This window comes from Schistocerca nitens, chromosome 7 (genome assembly GCF_023898315.1).
Source record: "Schistocerca nitens isolate TAMUIC-IGC-003100 chromosome 7, iqSchNite1.1, whole genome shotgun sequence".
In the NCBI taxonomy this organism is placed as follows: Eukaryota; Metazoa; Arthropoda; class Insecta; order Orthoptera; family Acrididae; genus Schistocerca; species Schistocerca nitens.
Window position 1 is genome coordinate 279,349,216 of NC_064620.1, and position 15,289 is coordinate 279,364,504.

Genomic DNA, 15,289 nt, shown 5'->3' on the forward strand with positions numbered 1-15,289 from the left:
TTCGGAGCTATGTGACATACTACTGGATTTGCTTATCATGTCAGGGTTTTCATGGAGGGTGTTGGATTTGCCTGCCACCTTACATATCACCACCCTTCGAACTTATTTTTGCACTGAAGTTGGGCAATGATTGAATAGTTGTCTAAGTCAGTCAAAAATTATTCCTTTATCTAAATTTTGTTGCCTACTGTTCAGCCATGTTATTCTGGTTCTATGCTAGTTTGTATTACTAATTTATATTTTTATATTCTTCCATATTATTCTCAAAAATATGTTTATATTGACAAGAGAAGAATATTTTTATGCTATTATTATTATTTAATTTTATTTATTTTCTTTCCTTATTTAAGCATGAAGTTTGTTTTTTAAGAAGTTTGCTATCGAAAGTGAGGAGTCTTTCACATCGATTTACTTAGAAATATTTTTTTACAAATGTTGTAATTAAGTAAAATCTATTCCTAACACATTTTCTAAATATCATGTACAAGTAAAATGTCTTTGTTTCTAGACATTCATTTCAACATTGTTACACTAACAAATAAGAATTATTTCCAATAATTGCTTTGACAAAGAAATATACATACACAAGTATTGATATATTATCCTAACAAATGGTACAAATGTTTAAAAAAAAAGGGAAAACATCCAAAAAGATAATTTTTTATTCTTTGTTTTTATAAGGAGAAAATAAGTAAAATATAGTTATTCTTCTATTTTTATGAGGAGAAAATAAGTGGCATATAGTTTTAGTGTTTATTATGCCTTACTTTTGTTCTTTATATACTGTCCATTTCAGAACTAATGACTTATTTTTATCGATAGTCTATTTTTTACTTAAGTCCATAGTCAATGACTGTTATTTTGTAGTTTATTAGCTGTCTGGTGTGCTTAACGCATTTAGTTTTTCACACGTTTCTTTTGCACAATTCCTACATCACATAATTTGATTTCACACATTCACACAATCCTATGAATGTTTAAGCATGAGGTTGGCAAATGTTTTTGCACGAAGGTGATGGACTTGAGCGAGATAGATCTGGGCAAGTATTTGATGTAGAGATTCGTTCGTCGTTCCTTGTTGGCTTTGCAAGTGTGTGTTGCTGTTGTGGAGGTACCGTAATGGAATGGGCCTGTGAGTGCAGAATCTCGTGGTTTACTGGCTTTGTATGCATGAAAGTCATCGTTATGTGTCGCTGAAAGCGGTCGTTTTTCTTTGTAATACTTCGCAGACGACTTGTTTACAGTAGGATAGGGATTTGGGAAGGTATGTCGTCTATTCTTCACCCATCTTCTTTCTTGGTCTCAATCTTTCGAATCTTCAACTTCCTCCTGCTTTTTCTCTGCTTCTTACTTGATTCTTGGTTCTTCTCTGGGCAGGGTATGAAAATATTTATTGATAACTAGTCGATTTGAAGTTCTCCTCTTAGTAACAGTTTGATAAATTGTTTGGGTGTGTCATTTTTACTTTGTGAATTTTTCTTCAGTTTCGTGCATCAGCGTGCTGTTTAATAGCAGTATTGTGACTTTTACACATATTTTTTCCAGTGGTGGCGTGCCCAAGTGGTCTTCTCATCGGGCCGTTTTTTGCTCGCTCCACTGAGTTGGGGCGTTCCAAGACCCTCTTGGCCTTCCGTGTTCTGTCCCAGCAGGGTTCCACCACTCTGTGGTTCCGTGTTCTGTCCCAGCAGGGTTCTGCTTAGCGGGCAGATTTACTGCCCACTTCGGCTACAAGAGCCCTCTGTTGGTCTCGCTGTCCTTTCCCTTCTCTCGACTCTTCTGCCTTGTAGGAATCGTGTCTTGCTAATTACATCCTTTTCTTTCGTGATACTTCTCACATTGCAACTTGTGGGTCGTTGCATCTGGCCTTTGCTGGAGTTTTTACAATGGTTCTTACAAAAAGTTTTGCTTATAATCATCTAACATATGTCTAGTACCTACATTGTTTTACGTCTTCTTAAAAAGCTTTACAAATTTCGGCACCCTTTCCATGTTTTCGTTTTTTATCTTTGTGTAGTGTCGTGGTGTATAGGATTTTAGTATTTCATACTGTTAGACTATCTACATTTTATCCCTTCACCTTAATCTATGGTACTATTGGTGTTATCTTTGTTTTTGTTTTTATTGAAACTACTTTCTTTTTCCCACATTCCTCTCTCTTCATTCTTCTTTCTCCTGACAATCTTATCTGCAACATAGTCTTGAAATATTGTGGTGATTATTTACCAGTAATAAAATTAATCTTCAAACTTTTTGATATGGCTCATATGGTGAAGTCCTAAGGTTTTACCTGTTTTTGGGTTCATTAGTTCCACAGCATTATCATGAGCAATTCGGCTAATTATGACAGGTCCTTTGTATGCAGCGTAAAACTTATGTATTTTGTGTTTCTGTTTGCTGGAGAGATGGTATGTTATGTTTGGGGGTTCAATATTTTTAAGTACAGTAACTGGAGGTAGCAGCGTAGTGCTATGTGGCATTTCATTTATTACTTCTTGAAAATCTTTAAGGTATATATCCCAAGTGTTGTGTCTTTTGCCTGCATATAATCGGCATAAAGTGTCTATGTCTTTCATAGATCGTTCTGCCGGATTTACGCTAGGTTTGTACTTAGATATGTAGATGGGTTTTATTTTGTGTTGTTTTATCGTGTTCTGCCATTGCACTGATTTGTATTGTGGGCCATTATCCGAAATTATTCGTTCCACTTGACCTACTTGTCTGAGAAAATCTTGTCTAAATGCTTTACTTATAGTAAGACCTGTTGCCCGTTTTAATGGTGTCAAGGTAACATATTTAGAAGTAAGTTCCAAAACGACAAATATGAAAATATATCCATTTTTTGTGTGTGGGAGGGGCCCCATCAAATCTGTTGCAGCTATTTGTTTTAATTTTTTAGGGATTATTGGAAACATAGGTGGTTTGGTTTGGAAAGTGATGTGTTTAGCCCTCATACATTTTTTGCATTTGACTAATATTGTTCTAATTCGTCTTTCGATATTAGGAAAATGGCTTGTATGTTTTATTTTTAAAAAGCATTTCTTTGGTCCAAAGTGACCATTACTTAAATGTGTATACCATATGTACTTATTAACTAGTTCATCTGGGATATAAATTAACCATTTATTCATTGCAACATTTCGTCTAAAAAATAAAACATGGTTTTTTACGAGATGGTGCTGTCGAATGTCTGGAAAATCCTTACTTCTCCACTTGTGTTTGATTCCTAGTATTTCGGGATCCTTGTCCTGTTCTTTGCCTATGTTTTTCAATGCTGTCGTAATGTAGTTTTCGAAAGGTACTTGTTTCATATAGTACATTGTAAACTGGTCTTCTGCTGCCTCCAAACCTATGCTATTGGATGCACCCTGTGGACATCGTGATAAAGCATCTGCTAATACATTCGCTGGTCCTGGTATGTGTGTAATAGTGAAGTCAAATTCTTGTAGTATTAACATCCATCTGGCTAACCTCCCATGAGTTAGTTTGGCGGATAACAGAAATTCTAATGCTTTGTGGTCAGTGTATACTTTTGATTTTCTTCCGAATAGGAAGTATCGAAAACGTTGGAAGCCCCATACAATGGCCAATGCTTCCAGCTCCGTGACTGAATAGTTTTTCTCGCTTTTTGTGAGTACCCGACTGGCAAATGCAAATGTTCTATATGATCTTAGCCCTTCCTGTTCGTATTCTTGGAATAAAACAACTCCTAAACCTGTTTTCGCGCTATCAGTGGCCATACAAAAATTTTGTGTTAGATCAGGATGTGCTAAAATCGGTGCTGTTGCTAGTGCGTTTTTCACTTTTAAAAATTCTTCATTGGCTTGTTGATCCCATACCCATGGCGTGTTTTTTCCAGTCAATGCACATAGGCGTGGTGTTGCGAGAGAGTCGATCCAAATAAATTTTTTATAGAATCCGGTAAGACCTAGAAATCCTCTGAGAGTTTTCTTATTATATGGAGTACAGAATTCTTTGATTGCCATTAGTTTTTCTGGGTCGGGCATTACCCCTTTCTCTGAAATTATGTGTCCTAGAAATTTGACCTCTCGCCTTCCAAATTTGGATTTTGTTATATTTACTGTGAGCCCATGCTCTTTCATGATCTGTAAAAACTGATTTAATGTGTCGTTGTGATGTTCCCAAGAGGGTTTTGCTATAATCACATCATCAACATAACAAGTAATTTTTTGTAAAATTTCAGGACTGAGTATAGTATTAAATCCCCTAATAAACGCTGCTGATGATATGTTTAAACCAAATGGCAATCGTTTAAACTGGTAACATCTACCGAATATGATAAATGCTGTAAATTTTCTACATTCTGGGCCAATTCTATTTGCCAGAAACTACTCTGTAAATCAATTGATGAAAATATCTTAGCACCGTGGACGTTTTGCATCAATTCCTCTAATTTTTCTAGGCGATCTATCTCAGTGATTATGATTGTGTTGATCTGTCTGGAATCAAGCACTAACCTGATGCTCCCATCTCGATTTTGTACAATATGGAGCGGGCTGTTATATGTGGAGGTAGCTGGTTCAATAATATCATCATCTAACATTTTAGATATCTCCTGGAATACTTTATTCCTGTAGCTTAATGAGATTGTATAGGGTGGCACTCTAAATGGTTTGTGCTGTTTTACTTCAAACTTGTACTGAAAGTGTTTAATACTGCCAGTCTTATGTAAAAATACCTCTGCTTTATTTCGTAAAATACCCTGTAATTCTCTTTTACTGTGTTCCGAAATACCTTGAACTTCTTGCAATTTTTCGTCGATTTCTTTATGGACTTCTAACATGAGTTGAGGCGATTCCCCCTTTTGTGCATACCATTCTAATTCTTCATCCTCTTTATCTCGCGTCATTCTTAATTGTTTGTTTATAACTGGTATTTCTTCTAATTTTAGCTTTTGCTCAAAGAGAAGTGTGACATTTCCGAATGTTACGCTACCTTTCCCCATATCTATTATCGCTCGTCTCTCATTTAAAAAATCTGTACCTATAATCAAATCTACAGTTAGTTTAGGTATAATCACGAAGTTGGCTTCGATCTTTTGACCTTGACACGAAAGAGTTAACCTCGTTTGTCTCGTAACTTCCGCAGCATTGTTTCTAATAGGACCTCTTACTTTAATCTTACGTGTTTTCAGATCTGGCAATTCCTGATTGGCATTACACTGCACGGATAAATTTTCTGAGATCGCAGTCAGTTCACTTCCGCTATCAATTACAATATTGACTGGGATATGCTTTACCATGGCCTTCACAATTGGTTGAATTTGAAAGGGTTGGTTCTGTTCTTCTTCTTCTTGCATCAACGAATCCTCCACTGAATCATACATGAGTCTTTTCAGGAATTTCCCTTGTGAATTCGAACTTTCTGTAGGATAAGCTTCGACTGCTACTTCTCTCTCTTTTATTTCCTCTTCTCTATTTCTTCCTTCATTTACGCTTTCTTCAACATCCTCTACTTTTTCCTCACCCTCGTCTATCTTCTCCTTCTTCGTCGCTACTTCCACATAATCGCATCTAAATGCTCTAATTATCGCTTCATAACTTCCTTCATTATATACGTTGAATTGTGTGCCCACTAGTAACTTATTTTCAACTTCTGTCGACTGCGCATTATCCTTATTGAATTCGCTTTCCCTGGTTTCCATCTCAAATAGCTCTGCCATACTCATTACTTCGTCCTTTCCTCCTACATTCGTTGTGCATGCCTCTGATAATTCATCTTCCTCGTCAGTATTCTCCCAATTAAGTTCGTCCCAACACGATATTGTTATTTTCCTGTCTTCGTTTTCATCTGGTCCCTGCGGATTTGTTTCTTCCTTCTTCTCTTCTCGTGATAAGGTATTTACTTCTGTTCAAGGTGCTGCAATTGTCCTGGGTCGGTGCGTCATTCCCTTTGGCATGGGCGCCTAGCTGTCAATTCGAACGTTTTTAGGGGTTTGGTGGTCTTACCTCCACCTCTTCTATCTGTATTCTCTTTTCTTGCTCCGCTTGTTGATAGTGGTTTCTTTGTTGATAATTTGTCGGTCTATTGGCGCTCCAATACCCGTTCCGGTTGTCGTTATTCCCTCTGTAATAGTTGTTGCCGTTCCTGGGTGAATTATAGTTATTGCCATATTTTCTTCTAAATCCATAACCGGTTTTTGTTGAAATCTATTGTCGTTTCTTGGTGCGAAGTTATCACGTGGTTCGTACTGTGTCTTGTGGATTCCACTGCTTTTTGCTTTCGTTTTCACGTGCGCTTCGTCTTTTTCTTGCGTCATCTTCCGAAAATATGAACTCTAGTTCCCTTAGAATACCTTTAAATGCTTCGACGTCAGTGCCTCCGCGACCTACTAATGATTGCTGGTATTTCAATGGGAACTTCATGGCACATAATTTAATCAACTGTCCGTCACTGTATGGTACATCTAAGCATTGATTTTTCTTTGCCATTAATTCGAAAAATTTCACGGGACTCTTTTCTCCTTTATTTTCAAAATATGGCTTCTGTAATAATTCGTACTTCACTCTGTTCTGTGCTTCGCTGGACCAATATCGTGAGAGAAACTTCTCTCTGAAATCTTCGTACGATCGGCATGTCGCTGCAACATTCTGCATGGTTTCTGCGACTGTTCCTGACATGTGTGCACATATAAAGTCTAATTTGTGTGCTAGCGTCCAGTGTTCTGGTAATCCTACTCGGAATTGATCAATAAAAGTTCGTGGATGTAATGAGTTTCCTTCTCGAAAGTGTTGAAATTTTCTGACTGTGAGGAAATGATCGTTGTCGTACTTTGTCATAGTTCCATATGAAATTCGCGATTCTTCGCCACTTTTGTTTCTGATCATTTCTCCCGTCGTTCTTTCCGGTTGTGGTAGATCCATTGGATATTGTCCACTATAACTTTCGCGTACCCTTGCGTAGTATCGTTGGAGTGGTACGCAATAATTTTCTTCCATCGGTTGTGAACGTGTAGCTGAATGCATTGCACTGTACTCTTCGCGACCTGGCTTTCCATTGTCAGGTATTGGTTCGGTATCTTGTCTGGCTAACCTTGCCGCTTCATTGCACGATCCAAACTGTCTTGACACATACATTTGTGGTTCTGCATGTGTTTGTGGTGCCGTTTGTTCATCAAGAATTTCGAAACGTGTTTGTTGCGGTACAGGCTGTCTGATTCCACGTATGTTATTTTCCGCCTGTGATTGGAATCGAAAATGCATGATATCTTCGTTAATTGCTTGTTTTTCCGGTGCTGTTACAGATACGGATGTGGTTGCAGACTCAGTGCTTGTTCGATCTTGTTCACTACGCTCTTCAATGGTTTGCAACAACTCTGTTCGCAATTTCTGAAATTGTTGCTTCGTTTGCGCTTCTATTTTGACTATGCGGTTATCATATCTTTTCAGCGCTGCTTTTGTGATACGTTTGCGTAACACACTGTTTTCAACAATTTCACACGCTGTACCTGCTGCTTGTCTACTAATTACGTTTATCTGTTTCTCTAGTTTCTTGACTTCTCCCTGGGTGTTGTTACGTAATGTTTTGATCTCGTCCTGAGTGTCATTACGCAATGTTTGTACATCCACTTGTACCTTGGCAATGTCTGTTTTCAATTGATTGTGACCTGTTATTAAGTTTCCTATCACTTCTCGAGATTCTTTTGCCTCGTCTTGAATACGACTTAGGTGTAACTGAATTTTCTTGTTTTGTTCTTTAATCTCACGCATTTGTCTCGTGGTTTCTGCATTCTGAATTTGAATTTGGTTCGCTATGTCTTTATTTTGCCTTGTCATGGTTTCCGTAATTTGTTGTAATAATTCTGCCAGATTGGTGGGTCATATTGCGTTTTCTTCCGACGTCCTACGCTCTGTGTTTTCGCCCAAGTGTTGGTTTGCAACCGATTGCATTGAACTGTGCTGTGACACGTTTCTGCTCGCATTCCTTGTACTCTGTGGTGAGGGTGCTCTGATTACTTGTACTATGGGTTCTACGTAATCAAGACGCAAGTTAGAATCCTCATCGGCTGTCTCTCTACTTTCCTGCTCCTCTGTCGTATGCTGACCTAGGTTTTCTGTGCCTTGGCGTACATTATCCTCGTTATGATGCGTTATCTGTCCTATTTCTCGCGATACTGCATCGTCTGTTGTACTGTCCTCTGTTCTCTGTCCATCTTCATGTTGGGTCTCTACCTCAATTCGGTCAAGGTCTCGATCTGCCATTGCTAATCTTTCCGAATCCCTTATTTTCTGTTTTAAAAGCAATTCACGCGCCCTACTTCGCGTCAACATGCGCTCATACGATCTCTCGCGTTTCATAAACTTTTTGCACACACCACTTGACAATCCATTCACTTACTTGTTGGGTCGACACCAACTTGTCAACGATGTATCCGCCACCTGTGCGCTTGCATTGGAGAGAAAACTTAATTCTAACAATATTAAAATTCATAACTTAATTATGCTATTGTCTCTGCTATAATGTCTCACGTTCTATTGAATACTTTCTTACTATCTATCACTGCAGCTACTGTTTTCCACTATTTATAACTTTCGGAAAAAAATTTTTTACTACGAAAATTTTTCAACAGGATATTTTTCTCACCTAGTTAGGCATGTTGTCGCCCTTCAATCATGGTATTTTACTATCCTGGCAGGGTCGCCATTCTCTAACGCTCTGCGTGGTGTCTGTTGTTCTATGTCGTGTCTCCCTACCACTTTCGCGCAACGACGCTCTGAGCGTGTTTTTTAGGGAATTGACTAGTTTCAACCTGGGACCTGTTGCTGGTAAGGAGACGCCAGACCACACATGACATGTAGAGTTCAGAAGAGTTCAGTGAGACTAGCGATGATATAACCAAATACTTAATATCAGCGTCAGCTCCACTGCACTCTCTGTAAAAGAATCTTAATACTAACTAAATTTAGTGGAAGGGGTTCAAGGCTTTCCTATTTTTAGTTAGCTGGTAAAATAATACCGAAAAAGCAGTTAAGTTTACCATTGGAAATTTTATTCTACTCACAAAACGTTGTTTATAAATTGCACTATTGATAAAAGGAAATGTTTTAATACAGGATGATAAAAACCAACTGCACTCAACAAAAATGTGAACGAGTATTCCCTGAATGGGTTTCCAACTTCTGCAATGGATCGAAGGATGACCTATGCCATATCACATCTATAATCTAGGTTTAAATTAAGTTTCACAAAAGAGAAAACTATCAAAATGGTCTACAGTGACCCTCAATTATCTTTAATTACTTATCTGCTTGTCGTAAATTACAGTGGCTGATGTGGCTTCTCAGTAATTATATAACAGAAAAATCATCGCGTTTCAGATTTTAACTTACGTAGCAAATGTGAATACCATGAGGTTCAATTGACGATCGACACTAGTATTACGTAAAAAGGGGATGTAACAGATGAGACTTCCGCAGTTCTGAGTGAAGCCTTATGCGCTCAAAAATGCGACATCGCGTGCGTTCATTACCTTTTCGGTGTTCGTCAGGGGGCGGCGGCCAGCGCAGCTCCATACAGCTCGTCGTCTCCGAAGCAACTCTCTCCTAACTTCTCCTTACTACAATTTACCGAAGTTGGTTTAAAAAAAACTATCTGGCTGTGTTTTCATCTGACCAATCAGGGTCTCAATGTTAGCCTTAACCTCTGCCTACAAAAATTCTGTCTATCCAATGAGAAACGTTATACTTTTCGTGGTGGGGCAATGTTTTTAAAGTTTGCAACGTAACAGAGACGCGAAAAAGTCTCACGCTAAAACTTGCAGCTGGTGTGGCCCTTTTAGTGTTATCGGAAGATCTATACTGTTCTTCTGGAGGGCTCTATCTTTTAACATGGGCTGGGGGGTGGTCCTGGCGGTTACTTTTCGTGGTGGGGCAATGTTTTTAACGTTTGCAATTGAACAGAGACGCGAAAAAGTCTCACACTAAAACGTGCGGCTGGTGTGGCCCTTTTTGTGTTATCATAAGATCTATACTGTTCTTCTGGAGGGCTCTAGCTTTTAACATGGGCTGGGGGATGGTCCTGGTGGTTAGCTGGCGACGTGGGTGTCCGTCCCTTATCGTAGGGCCTTCTAGCTTGACACGGTTCTGCTCTCGGCTTCTGTTCTCGTTTCTCCCCTCGGAACTGCATCTGTCTCACGGTGGGAGGTATGACATGCATTTAGGCATTCTTGTGTTAGTCTGTGGTATTCCATTTTCTCACTCGTTACTCGTATTACTTTGGTTAAATTAATGTCACGATTTATTCGGAGCTATGTGACATACTACTGGATTTGCTTATCATGTCAGGGTTTTCATGGAAGGTGTTGGATTTGCCTGACACCTTACAATATCACAATTTTTTAAGACTCGAATATTGATTATATAAGTTATCAATAATTACTTTTTGTCAATTAGTAGCATTAATCCGGTGGAGGTTGCAACTTCCTCACATAGACCATCCGCTAGATAAATATTTTGGGCTTTTTTCCGTACATTGCTGATGACAAAAGTGAGACATATACGTAACAAATGCTAAATATCTCAAGAAAATATCTTCTCCAAGTTGTAGAGAGTACCATAAATTGTTTCATTGCTCGCCTACAGATAAATGAATTAACTGACAGCCCGACACAGCATAACTACATAAGGTATGCGCAATGTTATTATTATTACTATTATAGTTATTATCATCATTATTATTAGACTGGTTTGACACAAAGCATTAACAGCCTGTAGTTGTGCAAACAGAGTGCCCAGGGCCCTCTGGGTATAAATAATGGACAAGATACTCCAATACGGCATTCTCCAGTAGCACCTGAAGAAGGCCACGAGTTACGTGGCCGAAATATTGTGCCAGAGCGCAAACATCCGGCAGTAGACCCTATTATTCCACGTGTCAAGATCTCGCCGGGAAAGCCTGAAGAGTTACAATGTTAATACTGTTGTCAGATTTTAACACTGCAATGGACGCTTCAGGGGTTTGTGTCACAGCTTATACTTCCTGTTTAAGCAATTCATTTACTGCCTACATGTTTGTTACCAGACTCATACTGGATGTTTGGTATGTTCAATATGAAAAGAAGACTTGCTCGGCAAATTCAGAGCGGGAGAGTTCCAATATGATCCAAGAAACGCTGCTCTTTCCACACACACATATAGTGCACAAGACTATGAAGGACGACTCAACTGCCCATACCTATGGGTTTTCATGCAACTTGCAACGCCAGGAAAAACCACTCACGAATCTTCCGTATTGTCTCGCTCGCTACACGCAAATTATTAGTCTTGCAGAAAGTATGAACGGGAAAATTTTGTAAGAAATTTAATGTACTTAAATTCTGCAGTGGGATACGTTTTCGCTGGATGCCACAATTTTCGATTTATTCAAGAAAAACGTGTTTGAAAGCAACTTTTATAGCTTTTTCTTCAACAACTAAAAAACTACGACCTATAGCGAAAACGTACCCGAATACAAGATTTACCTACATTAAATTTCCTACAAACAGATGCTGTTCATTTCTGTTCTATAGGGCTAATAGATTCCATGTAGCGAGCAAGAGAATATCAAAATCTTGATCGTGATAAGGCGTTGCAGGTTGCATAAAACCCATAGGCAGCGTCAAATTTGTACAAAGGGCAGGATTTGAACTAGGGTCTCCCTTTCACAAGGCAGATGCGTTAACCACCGCGGCACCCTGGCATAATGGCTTTGCACAACTGCACGGACTACTCCAACATGCCTCCCTCTTCAATCCAAATTCCCTTTCGCACCTAAGACTATGTTTCAGGAGGATGGCTAATTAGTAGAGACAGCAAGTGTAGTTCCCGCAGTCCGTGAAAAGGGGAGAGGTGTGAAGGAGAAGTTTCTGGAACCCTGACAAGTGCGTGCCCATGCCATGTGACACGTAGAAGGTTGTTGACTTTTTTGTTTTTATGCGCATCTATGAAAGATACCACTACCATATCCTGTGGTCATTTTCTATCCAACCCTTACCATCAAGCCAGTACTGCAAATTGAAACACTAATTTGTACAAAACAAGCATGTTCAGAAATGTAAAGGATTGTATGAGCACTGTACCCTTGGGTTCCTCATCTACCTGCAGTCACTGTCATCGAACGGTTACCACTTACACTGCATCTATAGAAAGTCAGTGCTGACCATTAAAACTGCTCCACCAGAAAGGATAGCATGTAACGAAATTGTGTTTACTCGTCGTATATAGTATCATAGGAAGAAAACATGACTAAATTTGTGGATGATTTTGCGATATGAAGAGTGCTAGCTGGCAGCAACAGCGCGTCCAACCCAGCTGTGCAACGAATTGAACTGATCTCAGATGACAGATACCAGTACATTTTTTCGCGCTGTTGCATTCAACTCTATTTCAGTATTCATCAATTGTAGTGCCTGCTGTCTGGGATATACCAGTATCTCTGTAATCCAAGAAATTATGTATTGATTGGGTGAGAAATCTGGAGAACGTGCAGGCGTGCAGCACAGTAGAACACCCTCTGTATTTAGGTAGGTCGGGACAGCAGGAGCAACTTGCGGCCTTGTGTTATCTTGTTGAAAGATAACATGATGGAGATCTCGAAGGTTTGAAATAATCATCGGCCTCAATACATCATAAATGTAATGTCTGCTCTGCAAGTTACAGAAGTGGTCATGTGTACCAAATGGTGCCTCATACCATCACATGTACTCGGCTAATATGAGGCTGACGAATTAATCTGGTAACGTTCATTCTCCTTGAAGTCTCCACACATGGTTACGTCCATCGTGGTGCTGCGTACAGAGCCAGGACTCGCTTGAAAAGACGGTGTGGTGCCACTACTGTATTTAGTCTGATCAATGGACGCATCTCTGTCGACGCGCCTCTCGAGGTAAGCTATGCTGACAGTCAGTTGCGCCCCAGGCCTCTTAACACTATTAGTGTGGATGCTTGTCTTACATCAAACAAGCCTGCTTTCTGAGTCACAGAACGCAACATGGCTGTACGGTTTGGCAAGGTGGAACGACGAACCTGCCTCTCCTCTTGGGCGCCAGTCGCGTCGAACCGGTGCAGGGTGTTGAGCATAGTCCCGCTTGACCCATCTATTCCATATGGCCATGACTGTTGTGGTATCTCTACCAAAGTGAGCAGCAGTATAACCAGAAGACAAACTTCAGTTTTGACCCTGCTGGTGTCGCATTCCGACACATCCTGGTAACGCTTCTCGTTCTCACACGAGTGGAGTTGTGAAACTACCGTAGGTTACTGTAGACTACCATAATTAAGCGTAAACTACAGTAGTTTTCCTGGCAGCTCTTGTCAGTTAAGGTCGTACCCGCGTTACCTGTACGTTAAGTGTGTTGCATTACCTGTCACACGTTACCTTATAATAATCACTCTATTTACATATGTGATCAGCGTCTTATTTGATTCCCCTAAAAACAGAAGCGTGAACCGTCCAGAAACTGAGGGAGGATATATTAAGGGCCAGGCAACTTCCGGAAAAATTTTATTCTACGTAGTTACTCACTTGTCTGTTGCTTACGAATAAACAGTATTTATAGCAAAACTGAAACTGTCAATGTTTAATTCAAGTTTTATTCGAAAATTGTTGATTTGTAGCGTGAAACATAGGGATGTTGTAGTAAAAATAAAGAAAAAAATACAGATTTATCATAAAGGGCTAGAAAACGCACTTTGCTCAACAAATAGGTTATATGAAAAAAACCGCAAAACAAAAAAAAAATGTTCTGTAAAACATGTTTCTGTTATTTATAAACAACTTTTGCATTATCAATACTAATAGGAAACGCTTGGCTTTGATCATGATGAAGAGCGTTCTACTGAGTAAAAAAAAAAAAAACAATATCTACGTATATTTTGTATGTTTATGTACGTAAATTATAGTTGAATCAAATGTAATTGTTTTGTTTACATAAAAAACGCAGAAGTTAGGTGAACAACAAATTTTTATTACTTATAAATTCAATTTATATTCTGTAAGGATACAAAATACACAATGCACTAACACTGAATGATCAGCGGTGCTAATTATATGCAAAACTAACAACAAAAATAAAGAGAAGTCGTTGGCTCCCATTTTCTCTCTTAGTCATTCATTTATGTTTCTTTCCCTACCAGTTCTACCAATACTACGGGTATTCCTACCACTTACTGTGTCACTTCTGTAGTCTACAAAAACTGGCGAACCGCAGTTTTGGTAGAGTGCATTTCTGTACACGAGGCAGCACAGGATCTCCACGCAAACAGTCTATATTCAAATGCCATTTCTGAATGAGTATCCCGCTGTGTACTCATTCCCTCTATACACAATCTGTGCTGTTGCGCTGAATCGTTGACCATTCGTGTATCTAAACAAGCAAATTCAGCAAGTCAGGAATATACCAACTCAAATACAACTCCTATCGGTACCCATACGATAAGGAACTTGCGAACACATGAGAGCTCCGAAGAGTGACAGCACATATCCTACTTTCGTACAACACTTAATAAATGAAAACCACCATCCACAAATACCGAAACTGATCTGCACACCAACGGCGTGCCCGGTAAATGAAGGCTAGAAGATTACACACAAAAGGCTGTATTGGCGTAATAAATGAACACACAACATTTTTCAACAGCAGGATCTTTAGTGCTTTAAGAGAACTGACACAGAACAGAAGGTAAGGAGCAGAAGTCGTCAGAACTCCCGTTACAGCCTTCAAAAGCTTCTTGTGATATGCGATGTATCTCGCGACACACGTCAACAAGATGATGTAATGTTCTGAACTATTGTCAGGATGACAAGCTATGTTTCTCTGTGCTTTTACAGCATCAAGAAGCCCACCAACTAACGTTGAGCACATCACATGACTACGATACAACCTAGCACCTAGCAAAAGTCCAATAACAATAACACTCACGTTTCTATTTTTGTTGTAGGCAACGGCCTTGCAGCAGTGGATACAACGGTTCCCGTAAGATAACCGAAGTTAAGCGCAGTCCGGCGTGGCCGGCAGTTGGATGGGTGACCATCCGGGCCGCCATGAGCTGTTACCATTTTTCGGGGTGCACTCAGCCTCGTGACGCCAATTGAGGAGCTATTCGACCGAATAGTAGCGGCTCCGGTCAAAGAAAACCATCGTACCGACGGGGAGAGCGGTGTGCTGACCACACGCCCCTCCTATCCGCATCCTCAGCTAAGGATGACACGGCGGTCGTATGGTCTCGATGGGCCACTTGTGGCCTGAAGACAGAGTGCTTTCTGTTTTTGTTAATACCCGCCGCTCATGCCTTGG